Here is a 21,342-nt window from a genome sequence, read left to right on the forward strand (position 1 = left end):
ACTACCATCATCAGCACAGAGTGTGCGTCCCAAATGGCACCCTTTGTACTGCAGAACCTTTTACCAGGGCCCCTAGTATATAGGGAGTAGGATGCCATTTGGGACACACCTGCAACCTGAGTGTTTTCCACATCTGCTGGACTCCAGTGCATCTGTCGGTTCCTACAATAGCAGATTATGAACATTACATGATCCATCTTTGGAAAGGGAATTTTTATGTTACAGGGAACTAAAGAGGGACCCAAAAGGTGGGCAGGTACTGCATAAGAGCTGTAGTAAAACCTGGATCAGAGCCCTTTGGAGAAACCATTCCCATCTCTCTCACCTAAGTCAGCTTCAGGAAAGACACACACACTCACACTCACGCACGCACTCATGCACGCATGCACTCACGCACGCAAAGGACAGCTTCAGGAAAGTGATACTCTTTGAAGCACAGCCATCAATAGACACTCAGTGAGTTTTTCCTCTCCTTTCTCTTTCTCTTTCATATTCTTTTATTTTTTCCTTGCTTTATCAAAGACTGAGCAAAAACTTTAAGGGATGGGGATTTTTTATATCTTCCATTTCAAAGAGCAGCTTGTAATAGTCAGGATGCTGATAGCAATACTAACTGATGCTCTTACTTTTATTAGCAGTTTCATTCGTATCCTATTTCCTGTTTAGCCATGGTATATGACGAAGGGAGTATACTGTACATCCAAAAGAGGCAATCAGAGAGCATTCTGGGAGATTATCATGAGTGGGGGGTATAGCCTGTATGTTTGCATATCTGAGCTATACATTAATTCAATTCACCCATGATCCCCACACCAACACAGACAGTCCCATACATTACACATCCATGAATTCATAATCCCCATGTCACAACAGAAACATGCTGATACACTAACGTGCCTCCCTCCCTCCGAGACACTGCGCTTCGGAGCCACAATCCACGTCGGTTCTGATCGTTGTACCAAGGTGAGTCAGCAGGAGAAAACAGGGTGTGTGCAGTGCCACTGGTTGATTCTCATAGCCTCGCTCATTAACACCCACACATGTTTTTACTGCAACAGCCCTTCTGATTACACTGTACCAGCGGAGAAACACACAGCTACTGAGCTGACAGAGTCATTCAAATTAGGGTTGTGATCAATTCCATTGCAATTCAATCAATTAAAGGAAATTGACTGAGTTGAAGTGGAATTGGTCCCTGATCCAAATGTATCTTGTCGTTTGACTGGTATTGCTGATGCCTATAACAGACATATAACTAACAATGCCTATAACAACCAGTATTACTAGGCTATAATTGCGTAGCATTGCATGGATCACTGAAAGGCAGTTTGAGGCAAACCCTAAAACAATGTTTGAACAAATACAACTCACGTTGTGCAGAATCAAATTAAGTGATCATCTCGAGATCCCAAAGTGTACTTAGACAACATACCAGGCTGATTGTTGGCCTTAAAGCAAAACCAGATACGCTCAACATGTTCAATAAGTAATTATTGTATTCTTCGTAGCTAGAGCTGTTTACACATATTGGGTACAGATGTCAAAAAGGGCCATGAGTTGCGCTGTAACCCCTCTGCTTATTTTTAAATTTTTAAATAAAAAATAAAAAACACATACACACAGACACAGACACACACACACGAATCTGAGAACATCTGGCAATTAAAAGTCCTGAACAAACGCAGGATGTTCGTGGTCTTTATCGGTCTCCTGACAGGCAGGACAGTTTGATATTCTCTCCAGAGCTCAGCCGCATCAAACTTCTGATTGCTGAACACACAACACTAAAAGATGACCAACTCTCTCTTGCTCTCTGCCATTGTTCTCAGTTAGGGCTTCTGATAAAACCAGACACTTACAGAAACATACTGTCCTCTGCTCCTATATCTGATTATGTTATGTTTATAGCTGAATGATTGGAGCATTGCAGTATGGGGCTGAGTTGATTGATTCGCCATTGACCAAGCAGTTTAGTCCAGGAATAGGCTTAATGTGTGATTGGGAAACTGGCCTTGATTACCACTCAAATACAAACTCACTGCACTATGAGCAGCAGCATAGGACGGCTGCAGACAGAGACAGGGTGAAAATAAATAAAGTAACTTTGAAGTGTATTGCTCAGCAGCCCAGTTGTCAGTCAGAGATGATGTAGTTCTAATCTAGTCATTAGAGACAGACTGTAGACCAGATGTTACACATCCTGTTGCTGCTTATCGACCTGCTGGACCAAACCAACAGATACAGATACAGCCAGGCACACACTGCATTGTATCCAGTAAGAATATCTGTTCATCAAGTGTGTGGGGACCATTTGGTCTGAGCCTCCATTTTGCCTAAATAAAGTCTGTATCAAAACATTATTCGAAACTCGTGGACATATCTTATGATAGTTCAGGGCTGTCAGACTCAGGACAATAATACAATAACAATGTTCTGCCACAGTAACATTAATATTTGACCATCCTATAGGTGAACAAAGCTATAGAACACAGGTGTCAAACTCATTCCACGGAGGGCCGAGTGTCTGCGGGTTTCCGCTCCTCCCTTGTACTTGATTGATTAATTAAGATCACTAATTAGTAAGGAACTCCCCACACCTGGTTTTCTAGGGCTTAATTAAAAAGAAAAAACTAAAACCTGCAGACACTAGGCCCTCCATGGAATGAGTTTGACACCCCTGCTATAGAACAATCAGTTTCAACAACTTAAATGTCACGTAGAAGAGGTTATAACCTGAACCCTTTCAGTATGATTAATATACAAAGAGCAAAACAAGCTTCTTTGGCTGATGAATAATGACAGCGATTAAACATGCATCATACGGTCTACTCCTTTTCTCGGTATCATCAACAAGTGCACAACCATCTGAAAAATGCTGAGTTGTTCAGCGTGTTCTACAGATAGCAAGACATGAGTTCCTCCCGTGTCCTCTCCTCGCCTTGCACAGGAAGTCCAAGTTGAGTTGCCAAAGACCTGAAGTTATGACAGCCAGACATCAGACAATGTAATTGCAATCATGTAGATGTATCTTTATTATGATGATGTGGAATGTAGAAACAAGCCCTAATCTATCTCAGCCAGTGTGTGTGTTATTTCCCTGGACGTCGCCAAGTCAAATACTAATCTATGGTTGTGTCCCAAATGGCACCCTATTCCCTATAGGCCCTGGTCAAAAGTAGCGCACTACATAGGGAATAGGGTGCCATTTGGAACGCCACATAGGGTGCCATTTGGAACTCATTCTAACTTATGACCTAAATATAAAACTGGAAGAGGAAAATCTACCAACCATAAAGAAATGCACTTAAACTGGTGAGATCATAGCACTGACAGGCATCCCATTTTACTACTGTGAACATGTACCAGTGTCTGCATCCCAAATGGCACCCTATTCCCTACATAGTATATTACCTTCCTACCTTCGTCCTAATATTTATAGATTTCTTATTTCCATTATTTTACTTTAGATTTGTGTGTATTGTTGTGAATTGTTAGATACTATTGCACTGTTGGAGCTAGGAACACAAGCATTTCGCTACACCCGCAATAACATCTGCTAAATATGTGTATGCGACCAATAACATTTGATTTGATTTGACCTATGGGCGCTGTTCAAAAGTAGTGCACTAGATAAGGAAAAGGGTGCCATTTGGGACACAGATTATGTGAAGCAGCGTGCTAACAGGAAAGACAAGGCTCACTAGGCTGGGCTAACCCATACAGAGAGCAGCCTATCCCTTGGGGCTTCCCCGTCACATGCCTGTCTCGGTCTGCTATTGACAGGCAAACCAGAGCCAGAGCCAGAGCCAACCTCCCACTCCCAGCCCAATGATGTACTGAATATCCAACCATAGGCACTTCACTGCTAGCCCATACCAAGGGTTGAGAATAAAACACAGGAGCACTATAATGTGTGTGGGCTTTACTTCCTTTTATTATCAGTCTTTCTGGCCCTGCCTCAGTGGAGAAATTTGTGCTTAGCTATCATCACCTACACACTTCATCTATGTTGAGATTGAGGTGCTCTGATTGATAGTGATTCATACATGTAAATGATTTACATTTGCAGTTAATCTAATCAATCCTACCCGAAACCAAACTCGTGTATGTCTTATCCTTGTCATCTGAGAGAGGAGATCTGAAGCTTAGACCCCCTGTGATTCCATGTCAACATCACCAACATGGATCTAATGATAAGCTTAGTTTGTCACACCATAGGATGGGTTTTTACTTAATGAACCCAGCGAATCCACTAAACGATTTAACCGCCGTCAATATGTAATCAAATGGAAGCAAAGTGTGTCTACCTAGTACTCGTCGGTCGGCGCAACAGTAGATACTAGATTTATAAAACACGCACATTTTATCATGTGACCCATTCACTCACTGCATGGATGGAAAACTAGCTCATCTGATTGTCAGATCCCATTATAACGGAGATGATCTGGACACCAGCATTGGAACCACTGGGTGAGGAAAGGAAACAATGCCAGAAATAGAGACGCATGTGTGTCTGTGACTGAGGTACGGGGGCAATTTCCCATTCACAGGATATGAAAACAACCAGGGCTGCATCCCAAATTGCACCCTATTCCCTATATAGTATACTCTTTTGATCAGGGCCCATAGGGAATAGAGTACCATTTGGGACGTAGACATACAAGTCATATAGCCTAGATAGCGACATGTGTGTTACATTTTCGTTGGAGTCGGGGCCATTTGGAATTGATTTTGGTCTGTCGGTCGGGGTGTTTTGGGGCTCTCCTGACAGAATGCAATTGGGATCAGATCACTCAGACTGCAGAGTGGAGCACTCCGGGTCTAGAGAGTTGCTGAGATCAATATTAACAGGGTGCTGACAGGCCAATCGGCCCTTATTTCCCCTGGGCAATGCTAAAGGCGTCATAGGTCAAGCCCCTAGGGGGATGCCTCCAGCCCTCCTCCATCCCTCTCATTAAATAACCAGAAAGGCAGAGAGTCCCTGGTCCCTGCAGGAATGCAGTTAGACACACACAGAACACACACACACCCCCTTCACCATCCCAGACCTGATCCCTCCCTCTTGTTCAGCAATATCCTAGCTAACTCCCAATGTTATCCCAATATTATACAGAATGCCGCTGCAATGGATTGCTGCCGATTTATTGGCTATTTTCTGTGTTTTTTTGCGCTGGTCTTAACTTTTTTTGTACATAATGTTTCCTCCATCATTTCTTATGACCGAAAAGAGCTTCTGGACATCAGAACAGCAATCACTAACCTCGATTTGGATGAAGATTTCTACTTCAACAAGTTGGCGGCACAGGACATACTGCTCACCCCGGACCAGGCCCTAATCCCCGAGACTCAGAAAAGGAAGAGACGGCGTAAGAAAGGCTGACGTGTGGGCATCCTGACGAAACTATGTTGGCGAGTAAATAAACCGCCTCTACCCTCCGTTCAATTGGTGAACGTACAATCACTGGAGAACAAACTGGACGAGCTATCCAGAGACTATCCTATCAATGGAACCTGAAGAACTGTAATATCCTACGTTTTCAGAGTCATGGCTGAACAAGGACATGGATAATATACATCTAGCTGGTTTTTCTATGCATCGGCAGGGCGGAACAGCAGCATCGGGTAAGCTCAAGGGGGGAGGTGTGTGTCTCTTTGTTAACAACAGCTTGTGCGCAATCTCTAATATTAAGGAAGTCTCGTGGTTCTGCTCACCGGAGTTAGAATACCTCATGATAAGCTGTAGACCATACTATTTACCAAGATAGTTTTCATCTTTATTTTTCGAAGCGGTCTATTTATCACCACAAACCGATGCGGGCACTAAGATCGCACTCAGCGAGCTGTATAGAGCCATAAGCAAAAAGTAAAATGCTCAACCAGAGGTGGTGCTCCTGGTGGCCAGTGATTTTAACGCAGGTAAACTGAAAACTGTCTTACCTCATTTCTAACAGCATCTCACCTGTGCAACTAGAGGCAACAAAACTGTAGATCACCTTTACTCCATACACAGAAATGCATACAAAGCTCTCCCTCGCCCTCCATTTGGCAAATCTGAACATAACTCGATCCTCCTGATTCCTGCTTACAAACAAAAACTCAAACAGGAAGTACCAGTGACACGCTCAATATGGAAGTGGTCCGATGAAGTGGATGCTAAGCTAAAGGACTGTTTTGCTAGCACAGACTGGAATATGTTCCAGGATTCATCCGATGGCATTGATGAGTTTACCACATCAGCCAGCGGCTTCATTAATAAGTGCATCGACGATGTCGTCCCCACAGTGACCATACGTACATATCCCAAACAGAAACCATGGATTACAGGCAACATCCGTCCTGAGCTAAAGGCTAGAGCTTCCGCTTTCAAGGAGCGGGACACTAATCCGGGCATTTATAGGAAATCCCGCTACAATCTCCGAAGAGCTATCAAACAGGCAAAGTGTCAATACAGGACTAAGATAGAATCGTTGTTGTTTTTTTCTCCCCAATTTCGTGGTATCCAATTGGTAGTTACAGTCTTGTCCCATCGCTGCAACTCCCGTACGGACTCGGGAGAGGCGAAGGTCGAGAGCTGTGCGTCCTCTGAAACACAACCCAACCGAGCCGCACTGCTTCTTGACACAATGCCTGCTTAACCCGGAAGCCAGCCACACCAATGTGTCGTAGGAAACACCGTAAACCTGTCGACCGTGTCAGCGTGCACTGCGCCCGGCCCGCCACAGGAGTTGCTAGTGCGCGATGGGACAAGAACATCCCTGCAGGCCAAAACCTCCCATAACCTGGACGACGCTGGGCCAATTGTGCGCCGCCCATGGGTCTCCCGGTCGCGGCCGGCTAAGATTGAATCCTACTACGCCGGCTCAGACACTCGTTGGATGTGGCAGGGCTTGTAAACTATCACGGATTACAAAGGGAAATCCAGCCGCGAGCTGCCCAGTGACGCGAGCCTACCAGACGAGCTAAATGCCTTCTATGCTCGCTTCGAGGCAAGCAACACTGAACCATGCATGACAGCACCAGCTGTTCCATACGACTGTGTGACCACACCCTCAGTAGCCAATGTGAGTAAGACCTTTAAACAGGTTAACATTTACATGGCCGCAGTGTCAGACGGATTACCAGGACGCATACTCAGAGCATGCGCTGACCAGCTGGCAAGTGTCTTCACTGACATTTTCAACCTCTCCCTGATCCAGTCTGAAATACCTACATGTTTCAAGCATACCACCATAGTCCCTGTGCCCAAGAATGCCAAGGTAACCTGTCTAAATGACTATCGCCCCATAGCAGTCACATCTGTAGCCATTAAATGCTTTGAAAGGCTGGTCATGGCTCACATCAACACTACAGGAAACGGAGGGCCGAGCACGCCCCCATCCAAATTGACGGGGCTGTAGTGGAGCAGGTTGAGAATTTCAAGTTCCTCGGTGTCCACATCACTAAGGATCTATCATGGTCCACACACACCAACACAGTCATGAAAAAGGCACGACAACACCTTTTCCCCCTAAGGAGGCTGAAATGATTTGGCATGGGCCCTCAGATCCTCAAAAAGTTTTACAGCTGCACCATTGAGAGCATCTTGACTGGCTGCATCACCGCTTGGTATGGCGACTGCTTGGCATCTGACCGCAAGGCGCTACAGAGGGTAGTGCGTATGGCCCAGTACATCACTGGGGCCAAGCTCCCTGTCAGAGGATGGCCCTAAAAAAATAGTCAAAGACTCTAGTCACCCAAGTCATAGAATGTTCTCTCTGCTACCACATGGCAAGCGGTACCAATGCACCAAGTTTGGAACCAACAGGACCCTGAACAGCTTCTAACCCCAAGCCATAAGACTGTTAAATAGTTAGTTAAATAGTTAACCAAATAGTTACCGGGAGTATCTGCATTGACCCTTTTTGCACTAACGTCTTTCGCATATACTGCTGCTACTGTCTATTATCCTGTTGCCTAGCCACTTTATTCCTAAATATATGTACTTACAGTATCTACCTCAATTACCTCGTACACCTGCAAATCAACTTGGTACATGTATATAGCCAAGTTATCGTTACTCATTGTGTATTTATTATTACGTGTTATTACTTTTCTATTATCTCTCTATTTTCTTTCTCTCTGCTTTGTTGGGAAGGGCCCGTAAGTAAGCATTTCACTGTTAGTGTACATTTGTTGTTTACGAAGCATGTGATTAATAATATTTGATTTCATTTGATTTTCCGAGCTCATCCTCTTCCACAGCACCTTGGATAACCCCTGCCCTCTTCCCTTGTTGCCAGGGCTGTTTCCGATTCAGTGCCCTGCATTACATGTGCTAATCCAGCGGGATGAGTCGCTGGGATTGAACAGGGACCAGTGTGAGTAATGAGTTTTTCCAGGCTAAGCTTCAGATGCATGGGGCACCCAGCTGTCAATCAGAGATGGGTGGGAGTCTCTGGGCTGTTTGTGTGTGTGTGTGTTGGGGGGGGGGGGGGGGGGGGGGAGTGAGACAACAGCACTGACCGGAGCTGCTTCCTGAGTAATCATACAGGGGCTAAGCATCTAACGACATCCATTCAGCCATCCATCCCCTTGGAAACGGATGCATTATTAAGCAACTAAGGAGGATATATTCAATCATAACACAGCCAACAACCAACTGCCCCTTGCCCTCCCTCTTCATTGGAAAGTAGTGATAGGCCAACTACTAACTCAGAACAGTCAGGCCAGAACAAGGCCAAAGTTCCTGGCCCCATTGACTTGACATTTCTTACCATTCTCACAGCCTAGCCCTAGTACTCACTTTTCTGTTATGAAAAACACACAGTCATGGCAATTGCCAGCCCAGAGTTCCAGTCACAAACATAACACTGCTAAAACCACAATGACACCCAGACATCCTAAAAACGGTAATAGTCAACAGTGCAGTGGTGCACTTATGATAAACAACCTGACATGCAAGCTGTGTGTGTGTGTGCTTGTGTGTGTGTGTGCGTGTGTATTTGTTAGCACACCCTGGGAAAACATGTATATGAGTCTCATTCCATTCATAATAGTTTTTCTGTTCAGGGTTCACAGTTTACACCACATAGAGACAGACTGAGTGTTGTTTTCCCTTGAGTCACATGACAGACACATTCTGAGCACAAACCTACCTAAATACAGAGGGAGTAAAATTCCACTGTGCCTGTAGCCTACTACTCATACCTCCCTAACAGTTAGTTGTCCATAATGAAACAGAAGCAGCCACAAATGTCCACTGTGATCCATTACTATGCTACTAGTGGTTTTGTTGTTACCTTGTTGTTTGGCCTGGAATAAGATACAACCAGAAGCGTTTTGTTTCTCTTTCATTTAGAATTTTTTTTCTTTTACACAAAAGCAATAGATCCACTTATATGATTAACAATCTTACCTTTTTACACAACAGCAATAGATCCACTTATATGATTAAACATCCATGTTATAATGTCCAGTACAGGCTGTTAAGCAAGCTCCACAGTACAGAGCGAGTCCTGCTCTGCACTATACAGGCAGGCAGACAGAGATAGTACAGACCAGAAAAGTGTGAGAGGAGCTGAATATAGGGCTTCCTACATCTCCAGCAGTGAGATCACACCATCACAGTACAGGAGAGGAGAGAAACGCATCCAGCTCCACCCTCATCCAGAAGAGCTACCGGAAAAGCCACAGCCCTCTTCAGCTTGGACATAGCATTATGACATCCACGGTTTGAGTCAGTGAAGCGTGGTCACGTAGCTGTAGAGTCGAGCCAACTCCTCTCCCTGCTGATAGATAGCCTCGTACTGTAGGCTACAGGACCCTTGTGTGCTCCCAAAAGATCTCCCGATCAGTCACAAACTATCTATCACACAGAACTGTCTCTCTATTCTACAGTAACACTGGGAGCTATCAATCTATCCAAGAAAAGTCTAACTCACTCCAATCCCGTAAAGTCTCCACAGTGAAACAATGTCTCGAACTGGCTACACAGAGCACAGAGACAGCCAGTCCAGACTGGTCTGAGGCTACGGACAGAGACACACAAATGTTGGCTTCTGCTGCCGCTTCTGTCAGCCAGCCCTCCTCCCTGGGACATGCCACACCCCCCAGTGACCAGCCGTATTTCTATTGGAGAGAGTCAGAGCTGCTCTCAGCTTTCTTTCTGTTCCAAGTGGAGGTCTGAGTGAGTGTGAATGTTGGATCAAGGGAGAGATATCTTAGAGAGGTTGTGTGTGTGTGTGTGTGTGCGCGCGCATGTTTGCATGCCTGTGTGATATAGGATAGCTGATAGCTCTAAATGCAATGTTCCCACAGGCTTCTGTGTGTGTTCCTCTGCGCCATTTCATTATTTTCATCATGCAAAGCCCTGTTTCATGAAGAGAGTTTACAAACCTATAGCTTAGGACAACAGCTGGAGAGAATAACATTAACGCTAGCAGATGTGAACTGATAATATAAAGCTTTTATCCCAAAAGTTTCAAGATTATTTTTATTCATATGCCACTGACCACCATCACTGAAAAGTACTCCCTCACTGACATAACACACTTCTACTAGGCTTTTAAAATGAGACAATGGGAAGGAATGTGTGTATTTACAGCGGTCAGTGCAAAACAGACAGCTGATGATAGTCTATGCAGTGCATTCATCATTATAACCAGAATCAAGGACAGTTGTGTTGTGAATCTGAACCATTTCCTGCTCTATTGACTCTCCTGAGAGAAAGATCACTAATCTTAGTGATATGGATCATCCATCTATGCAGATTGGGTTTCACTAAGCAGGAGCTATGTTGTAAGAGGTTGAAATCACACACCATAACGTACAGTTGAAGTCGGAATTTTACATAAACTGAGTTTAAATGTATTTGGCTAAGGTGTTTCACAATTCCTGACATTTAATCCTAGTAAAAATTCCCTGTTTTAGGTCAGTTAGGATCACCACTATATTTTAAGAATGTGAAATGTCAGAATAATAGTAGAGAGAATTATTTATTTCAGCTTTTATTTCTTTCATCATATTTCCAGTGGGTCAGAAGTTTACATACACTCAATTAGTATTTGGTAGCATTGCCTTTAAATTGTTTAACTTGGGTCAAACGTTTTGGGTAGCCTTCCACAAGCTTCCCACAATAAGTTGGGTGAATTTTGGCCCATTCCTCCTGACAGAGCTGGTGTAACTGAGTCAGGTTTGTAGGCCTCCTTGCTTGCACACGCTTTTTCAGTTCTGCCCACAAATGTTCTATAGGATGGAGGTCAGGGCTTTGTGATGGCCACTCCAATACCTTGACTTTGTTGTCCTTAAGCCATTTTGCCACAACTTTGGAAGTATGCTTGGGGTCATTGTCCATTTGGAAAAACCATTTGTGACCAAGCTTTAACTGCCTGACTGATGTATTGACATGTTGCTTCAATATATCCACATAATTGTCCTTCCTCATGATGCCATCTATTTTGTGAAGTGCACCAGTCCCTCCTGCAGCAAAGCACCCCCACAGCATGACGCTGCCACCCCCGTGCTTCACGGTTGGGATGGTGTTCTTCGGCTTGCAAGCAACCCCCTTTTTCCTCCAAACATAACGATGGTCATTATGGCCAAACAGTTCTATTTTTGTTTCATCAGACCAGAGGACATTTCTCCAAAAAGTACGATCTTTGTCCCCATGTGCAGTTGCAAACCGTAGTCTGGCTATTTTATGGCGGTTTTGGAGCAGTGACTTCTTCCTTGCTGAGCGGCCTTTCAGGTTATGTAGATATAGGACTCATTTTACTGTGGATATAGATACTTTTGTACCTGTTTCCTCCAGCATCTTCACAAGGTCCTTTGCTGTTGTTCTGGGATTAATTTGCACTTTTCGCACCAAAGTACGTTCATCTCTAGGAGACAGAACGCGTCCCCTTCCTGAGCGGTATGACGGCTGCGTGGTCCCATGGTGTTTATACTTGCGTACTATTGTTTGTACAGATGAACGTGGTACCTTCAGGCATTTGGAAATTGCTCCCAAGGATGCACCAGACTTGTGGAGGTCTACAATTTTTTTTCTGAGGTCTTGGCGGATTTCTTTCAATTTTCCCATGATGTCAAACAAAGAGGCACTGAGTTTGAAGGTAGGCCTTGAAATACATTCACAGGTACACCTCCAATTGACTAAAATGATGTCAATTAGCCTATCAGAAGCTTCTAAAGCCATGACATAATTTTCTGGAATTTTCCAAGCTGTTTAAAGGCACAGTCAACTTAGTGTATGTAAACATCTGACCGACTGAAATTGTGATACAGTGAATTATAAGTGAAATAATCTGTCTGTAAACAATTGTTGGAAAAATTACTTGTGTCATGCACAAAGTAGATGTCCTAACCAACTTGCCAAAACTATAGTTTGTTAACAAGAAATTTGTGGAGTGGTTGAAAAACGAGTTTTAATGACTCCAACCTAAGTGTATGCAAACTTCCGACTTCAACTGTATATCTATCACCAACAATTAATAATTTCACAGACTAGGCCTACGTAACATACTGTACATTGTGTTACAATGGCTGTCGTCCTGCCTTCCATCCACTAGACAGAGAGAGGCAGAGTTCATGTCCTATAATCTTCCCAGAATACTTACCCATCAAGGCAGTGATGAGGGCTTTCCTCTCCAAGAACAGATCACATTACCATCCCGTCCAGTCTGACACACACGCGCATCTGCATCTGAGGTAATCCTTTCTATTCGGTGGCTTTAAGACTACATTTCCAACCAACCACCACCAGTGATGTTTTGACTTACGATTGTGATTCAAGTGGTTAATCACTTTGGGCTAATCATAGTCATTACCTTTTTATTCAGTTGAATAATTTCAAATGTCATACAGACAGAGTTTCTTTCCATCCATGGCTGTAATTCTTTCCTCCTTTGGCAGTATTAACATTATCTGATCTAACCCTGTAATTATACACTAACATTATATAGAGATGAATGTTATATGGTGAGGGAAGTTCTGAATGGTTGTTGATGTTTCTTCTCTTTCCTCTGTCAAGGAACACTGCATCTGATTCTGATGGATGTCAACATAAAAAATAGGAAAAATTGCAATATTTTAATGTTTGTAAAGTGACAGTTCCATTGCTTGAGACCTAGCACCTTCGGGATCATTCTACAGTGCCTTGCGAAAGTATTCATCCACCTTGGCGTTTTTCCTATTTTGTTGCATTACAACCTGTAATTTAAATGGATTTGTATTTGGATTTCATGTAATGGACATACACAAATTGGTCCAAATTGATGAAGTGAAATGAAAAAAATTAATTGTTTCAAAAAATAAACAACGGAAAAGTGGTGCGTGCATATGTATTCACCCCCTTTGCTATGAAGTACCTAAATAAGATCTGGTGCAACCAATTACCTTCAGAAGTTACATAATTTGTTAAATAAAGTCCACCTGTGTGCAATCTAAGTGTCACATGATCTGTCACATGATCTCAGTATATATACACCTGTTATGAAAGGCCCCAGAGTCTGCAACACCTCTAAGCAAGGGGCACCACCAAGCAAGCGGCACCATGAAAACCAAGGAGCTCTCCAAACAGGTCAGGGACAAAGTTGTGGAGAGTACAGATCAGGTTTGGGTTATAAAAAAATATCAGAAACTTTGAACATCCCACGGAGCACCATTAAATCCATTATTAACAAATGGAAAGAATATGGCACCACAACAAACCTGCCAAGAGAGGGCCGCCCACCAAAACTCACAGACCAGGCAAGGAGGGCATTAATCAGAGAGGCAACAAAGAGACCAAAGATAACCCTGAAGGAGCTGCAAAGCTCCACAGCGGAGATTGGAGTATCTGTCCATAGGACCACTTTAAGCCATACACTCCACAGAGCTGGGCTTTATGGAAGAGTGGCCAGAAAAAAGCCATTGCTTAAAGAACAAAATAAGCAAACACGTTTGGTGTTCACCAAAAGGCATGTGGGAGACTCCCCAAGCATATGGAAGAAGGTACTCTGGTCAGATGAGACTAAAATTGAGCTTTTTGGCCATCAAGGAAAACGCTATGTCTGGCGCAAACCCAACACCTCTCATTACCCCGAGAACACCATCCACCAATGAAAAACATCCCCACAGCATGATGCTGCCACCGCTGTGCTTCACTGTGGGGATGTTTTTCATTGGCCAGGACTGGGAAACTGGTCAGAATTGAAGGAATCTTGGATGGCGCTAAATACAGGGAAATTCTTGAGGGAAACCTGTTTCAGTCTTCCAGAGATTTGAGACTGGGACGGAGGTTCACCTTCCAGCAGGACAATGACCCTAAGCATACTGCTAAAGCAACACTGGAGTGGTTTAAGGGGAAACATTTAAATGTCTTGGAATGGCCTAGTCAAAGCCCAGACCTCAATCCAATTGAGAATCTGTGGTATGACTTAAAGATTGCTGTACACCAGCGGAACGCATCCAACTTGAAGGAGCTGGAGCAGTTTTGCCTTGAAGAATGGGCAAAAATCCCAGTGGCTAGATGTGCCAAGCTTATAGAGACATACCCCAAGATACTTGCAGCTGTAATTGCTGCAAAAGGTGGCTCTACAAAGTATTGACTTTGGGGGGGTGAACGCTAAAATTTTCATTGTTTGTTTCACCCCCAAAAATATTTTTCATCTTCAAAGTGGTAGGCATGTTGTGTAAATCAAATGATACAAACCCCAAAAAAATCATTTCAATTCCAGGATGTAAGGCAACAAAATAGGAAAAATGCCAAGGGGGGTGAATACTTTCGCAAGCCACTGTAGATGTGTGTACCTCACCCATTTGACTCATATCAATGTAAATGTAAAGCACTACACTATACTGACTACTCAGTAAGTAGGAGGCTACTCAGTAAGCCCTATGGGCCCTGGTCAAAAGTAGTGCACCAAATAGGGAATATGGTGCCATTTGGGACGTAGTCTCTGTCCACTCCAGTCAATAAACAGCATGCTAGTGTTTCTGTAGATGACTGACCTTTGCCCAGATAATACCCAGCAGCATTCACTCTCATGTTTATTTTCTCAGATAGTTGCCAAGTAGTGCAATAAAAAAGGGTTTCTCCTGCTGCCAGCCAGAATCTTCTTTAATGAGCGAATGGATAAAGGCACTAGATGCTTCTCTCTTTCTCTCTCTGCAAAGCCCACTAGATGTACAAAGTCACATTCATTAGGCTGTTGAAAAATACAGCATCATTCGATCACAACACATACAGGGTATCGTTGACAACTAACTAGGCTACCAGAGAGCAATCTCGTCGGTGCATACTGTACAATGAAGCAGTTATTAGTGGTCGTACACAAAAAGAGGGGCTTCCTGTTTAATAACGAACATCCCAAAAAAGCGTATGATTTTCTGATGCCACACACCAAGGTATACTTTTGCAACATTATCATACAACTGGTGGTCTAGCCTACACTAGTATGTGGACATACAAAAGGTAATTACAGTTGAAGTCGGAAGTTTACATACACTTAGGTTGGAGTCATTAAAACTTGTTTTTCAACCACTCCACACATTTCTTGTTAACAAACTATAGTTTTGGCAAGTCGGTTAGGACATCTACTTTGTGCATGACAAGTAATTTTTCCAACAATTGTTTACAGACAGATTATTTCACTTATAATTCACTGTATCACAATTCCAGTGGGTCAGAAGTTTACATACACTAAGTTGACTGTGCCTTTAAACAGCTTGGAAAATTCCAGAAAATTATGTCATGGCTTTAGAAGCTTCTGATAGGCTAATTGACATCATTTGAGTCAATTGGAGGTGTACCTGTGGATGTATTTCAAGGCCTACCTTCAAACTCAGTGCCTCTTTGCTTGACATCATGGGAAAAGTCAGCCAAGACCTCAAAGATTTTTTTAGACCTCCACAAGTCTGGTTCATCCTTGGGAGCAATTTCCAAACGCCTGAAGGTACCACGTTCATCTGTACAAACAATAGTACGCAAGTATAAACACCATGGGACCACGCAGCCGTCATACCGCTCAGGAAGGAGACGCGTTCTGTCTCCTAGAGATGAACGTACTTTGGTGCGAAAAGCAAAGGACCTTGTGAAGATGCTGGAGGAAACAGGTACAAAAGTATCTATATCCACAGTAAAACGAGTCCTATATCGACATAACCTGAAAGGCCGCTCAGCAAGGAAGAAGCCACTGCTCCAAAACCGCCATAAAATAGCCAGACTACGGTTTGCAACTCCACATAGGGACAAAGATTGTACTTTTTGGAGAAATGTCCTCTGGTCTGATGACACAAAAATAGAACTGTTTGGCCATAATGACCATTGTTATATTTGAAGGAAAAAGAGGGTGGCTTGCAAGCCGAAGAACACCATCCCAACCGTGAAGAACGGGGGTGGCAGCATCATGCTGTGGGGGTACTTTGCTGCAGGAGGGACTGGTGCACTTCACAAAATAGATGGCATCATGAGGAAGGAAAATTATGTGGATATATTGAAGCAACATCTCAAGACATCAGTCAGGCAGTTAAAGCTTGGTCACAAATGGGTCTTCCAAATGGACAATGACCCCAAGCATACTTCCAAAGTTGTGGCAAAATGGCTTAAGGACAACAAAGTCAAGGTATTGGAGTGGCAATCACAAAGCCCTGACCTCAATCCTATAGAACATTTGTGGGCAGAACTGAAAAAGCGTGTGCTAGCAAGGAGGCCTACAAACCTGACTCAGTTACACCAGCTCTGTCAGGAGGAATGGGCCAAAATTCACCCAAATTATTGTGGGAAGCTTGTGGAAGGCTACCTGAAACGTTTGACCTAAGATAAACAATTTAAAGGCAATGCTACCAAATACTAATTGAGTGTATGTAATCTTCTGACCCACTGGGAATGTGATGAAAGAAATAAAAGCTGAAATAAATCATTCTCTCTACTATTATTCTGACGTTTCACATTCTTAAAATAAAGTGGGGATCCTAACTGACCTAAAACAGGGAATTTTTACTAGGATTAAATGTCAGGAATTGTGAAAAACTGAGTTTAAATGTATTTGGCTAAGGTGTATGTAAACTTCCGACTTCAACTGTACATCGAAAAGTAGCCCATGATATCAAAAGGCACTGGAGCCATTTGTCAGCAATCTACGAGACATGAGCTATTCTATGGATTCAGCAATGCCCCTCTCCTCTAGAAAGAGGACTTTGTCCATGTCATAGAGACACACAGAACAGGGCCTGACTGCCTCAGAGAGTGAACAAGTGTTTGCCAGCAGTCACCACCCTGGGTTGGCCTGGCTATCTCAGGCTGCCTGCCTAGTCTGCAGAGGCTCAGTGGCTGACTGATACTAACTGGTCAGTGGTCAGACAGACTCACATTCCCCTGTAAAGCCAGACAGCTAAGAACAGCTCTCCCTCAGTCTCATTCACCCAGCCTGCAGCCTGCCAGGATCCTAGTAAATAACATGGCCACCATCACCGTTGTAATGAAACAAACCAGCCTTGATACATTCCCTCTCTGGGACTGACTGACACACTGTCAGTGTATGTCTGTGGAGACTGTAGATTTACATTTACATTTTACATTTTAGTCATTTAGCAGACGCTCTTATCCAGAGCGACTTACAGTTACTGAGTGCATACATTTTCATACTGGCCCCCCGTGGGAATCGAACCCAAAACCCTGGCGTTGCAAGCGCCTTGCTCTACCAACTGAGTTACACGAGATGAATGCCATTGATGGACGAACGTGCACACGTGCACACACAGTCATATCACCAGTCTGCAAAAACACTCCTCCGATTACAGATAGACAGCCTTTCAATGTGATATATGGAATATTCAAGCCATTTTTTATGACAGTGATTGAAAAGCCTGGAAAATAGGACAATCTCAAATATAATATCAAGTGTGTGTGCGTGTTTTATGCATGCTCTGCTCCCAGACATTCCAACAGTGTTTTGGAAGCAACGAAGCTGTGTTTTGGTAAACAATTCCATGAAGGGAGTGTCTTGTTTTTCACTCTCGGCGTGCCTGGACAGGATAGGCTGTCCATCGAAGTTGTGCCACACCCACCTCAGTAACCCTGCATGAGCCCTATACTACGAATCAGGTTTGAGGAGTTAGTGAGGTAACTTTGGTCAACTCGGAGTTCAACTTGGGATAACCGTTACCACGAAAGTTGTTCACCTTTTAGCCAGGTACATTTCTATGGCAATGAATCCTTCAGAACTAACCTGCTGCGGTGCAGGCTAACTCAGGGCTAACTCCATTTATCATGAATGACGTGTCTGACCTACAAGTTGAGGACCAATGAAATCAGATACCCTCCCTTTCGCAAAGATTCCGTCATCATCCCCTTAATTTGAGGAAGACGACTGATTAAATATTTTTTTTGTGTGTAAATATTTTTGGTTTTTTTGTTAAAATATCGATCACAGCATTTGCTTTCCAAACTACGTTTTTCGCGTGATTGTTTTTTTAAATTTGCGAAAGGCAAACTGACAGCTGCAACTAACCATAGACATTCACTGAGTGTACAAAACCTTAGGAACTCTTTCCATGACAGACTGACCAGGTGAATCCAGGTGAAAGCTATGATCCCTTATTGATGTCACTTGTTAAATCCACTTAAATCACTGTAGATTTGAGATGGATTGTGTGTGTGCCATTCAGAGGGTGAATGGGCAAGACAAAATATTTAAGTGCCTTTGAACTGGGTATGGTAGTAGGTACCAGGCGCACCGGTTTGAGTATTTGAAGAACTGCAACGCTGCTGGGTTTTTCACGCTTAACAGTTTCTCGTGTGTATCAAGAATGATCCGCCACCCAAACGACATCCAGCCAACTTGAGACAATTATGGGAAGCATTGGAGTCAACATGGGCCAGCATCCCTGTGGAAAGCTTTCGACACCTTGTAGAGTCCATGCCCTGACGGATTCAGGCTGTTCTGAGGGCAAAAGGGGGTGCAACTCAATATTAGGAAGGTGTTCCTAATGTTTTATAGACTCAGTGTATAATCCATTGATGGCAGTTCCCATTCAAGTCGAGACTGGCAGCCATTGTTGTGTACCCATGAGTTTAACAGTCAATTTGCCAGGGTTAGAGGTTACAAAACCCTTCTATGGATTATGTCTATGGCCACAACGCAACAAGCTGTTCCACAGAAGGAGGGATAGAAGTAGGAAAAAGTGCTTTTGCATTGATAAGCACACCAAAGACGGCATTAACAACAAGTAATCAAATAAAGACGGCACTTCTAAAAGCCTATTTCACACCATAGCCTGCTGAATTTGCAAGATAACTTTTCTTTCATTTAGATTTTGGCACAAATGAAAATGTAGCACTGGATTAATGTTTCAGCATTGTCTCAATTAAGAGTTTGGCGTTCTACTAGCCATGTGCGACATGCACGCGCAGTTACAAGCCTGCTAGAGTTAGCGGCAGGCGGGCGAGCAATATCCACCGTCGTAGTACGGATGAAGCCTGATCTGGAATGTGAAGCTAACTGAAGCTGGCTAGCTTTATAAAATCCTGAGTAGATCTAGCTTGCTAGGGCCTCCCGAGTGGCACAGCGATCTAAGGCACTGCATCGCAGTGCTAGAGGCGTCACTACAGACCCGTGTTCGATCCCAGGCTGCGTTGCGACCGGGAGACCCATGAGGCAGCGCACAATTGGCCCAGCGTCGTCCAGGTTAGGGGACGGTTTGGCCGTCCGGGATGTCCTTCTCCCATCGCGCTCTAGCGACTCCTTGTGGCGGGCTGGGCGCATGCCCGCTGAATCGTGTCGCCAGTCGTACGGTGTTTCCTCCTCCGCTGGCTTCCGGGTTAAGTGGACAGGTGTTAAGGAGCGCAGTTTGGCGGGTCATGTTTCGGAGGATGCATGACTCGACCTTCGCCTCTCCCGAGCCCGTTGGGGAGTTGCAGCGATGAGACAAGATTGTAATTGGATCGCAATTGGATATCACGAAATTGGGGAGAAAAAGGGGATAAAATAAAATAAAATAAAGATCTAGCTTGCTTCGTAGTATACCACCCTGGAGACAAATCTCACTAAGGGTCATGATCTGCCACAATCAATGTCACAATCACTCATACACACTTTCAGCTGTATCCAACATGATGACAAATGTCTGCTGTGGTGGATAGGGCTTGGTTAGTGATAGGATTGCATCAATTAAAATGGTGGAAAACATCACCAGGATGTCAACACTAATCATCAACAGTTTCATGAAACATCCGAACAGAAAACCATCCCACTGTGAGAATTACAGTTGGCTGAAACACATGGCACTGCTTTTGTTTGGGTCCCAGTCGTGCTGTGGGACAGGCGGTGCCCTTTCTCTGTCCTCAGCAGGGCTCTTTGGTCAGTTAGCTGCTGCCTCATTAGCACGCTAAAGTGAGCGGTCGTACACTTACAGTGCCTTCAGAAAGTATTCGTATCCCTTGACTTATTCCACATTTTGTTGTGTTACAGCCTGAATTAAACATTTATTAAATCAAATGTTTGTCTCACCCATCTACACACAATACCCCATAATGGCAAAGTGAAAACATGTTTTTAGCAATTGTTGTAAATGTATTGAAAATTAAATAAATATTTCTCATTTACATAAGTATTCACACCCCTGAGTCAATACATGTTAGAATAACCTTTGGCAGCGATTACAGCTGTGAGTTTTTCTGGGTAATTCTCTAAGAGCTTTGCACACCTTGATTGTAAAATATTAAATATACATTTTACAATTCTTCAAGTTCTGTCAAGTTGGTTGTTGATCATTGCTAGACAGCCATTTTCAAGTCTTGCCATAGGGTTTTGACTTACAATTGGCATGAAAATCTAACTAGGCCAATCAGGAACATTCAATGTCGTCTTGATAAGCAACTGTATATTTGGCCTTGTGTTTTAGGTTATTGTCCTGCTGAAAGGTGAGTTTGTCTCCCAGTGTCTGTTGGAAAGCAGATTGAACCAGGTTTTCCTCTATGATTTCGCCTGTGTGACATTTATTTTCATTTTTTTTAAACTCTAGTCCTTGCCGATGACAAGTATACCCATAACATGATGCAACCACCACCATGCTTGAAAATATGAAGAGTGGTACTCAGTGATGTGTTGGATTTGTCCCAAACATAATGCTTTGTATTCAGGACATAAAGTTAATTTCTTTGCCACATTTTCTGCAGTTTTACTTAAGTGCCTTATTGCAAACAGGATGCATGTTTTGGAATATTTTTTATTTTGTACAGGCTTCCTTCTTTTCACTCTGTCATTTAGGTTAGTATTGTGGAGTAACTATAATGTTGTTGATCTATCCTCAGTTTTCTCTTATCACAGCCATTCAACTCTGTAACTGTTTTAAAGTCACCATTGGCCTCATGGTGAAATCCCGGAG

General features: G+C 43.5%; 1 protein-coding gene across 3 annotated transcripts in view; it reads right to left on the bottom strand.

Moving 5' to 3' along the window:
- LOC311145994 (disheveled-associated activator of morphogenesis 1-A-like) overlaps positions 1-21,342 on the bottom strand; it is an 89,394-nt gene that overhangs the window by 59,626 nt on the left and 8,426 nt on the right. For 2 of the 3 annotated variants that reach the window (XM_084182420.1, XM_084182418.1), the window contains exon 1: positions 9,395-10,021. The exons of the other annotated variant lie outside the window; for it this stretch is intronic. The gene's annotated coding sequence lies outside the window, so the exon portion shown is untranslated. Of the gene's footprint in view, positions 1-9,394; positions 10,022-21,342 lie in introns of those variants that run through there. 3 annotated transcript variants of the gene reach the window in all.

Source organism: Coregonus lavaretus, assembly GCF_964263955.1.
Source record: "Coregonus lavaretus genome assembly, chromosome: 18".
Taxonomy (NCBI): Eukaryota; Metazoa; Chordata; class Actinopteri; order Salmoniformes; family Salmonidae; genus Coregonus; species Coregonus lavaretus.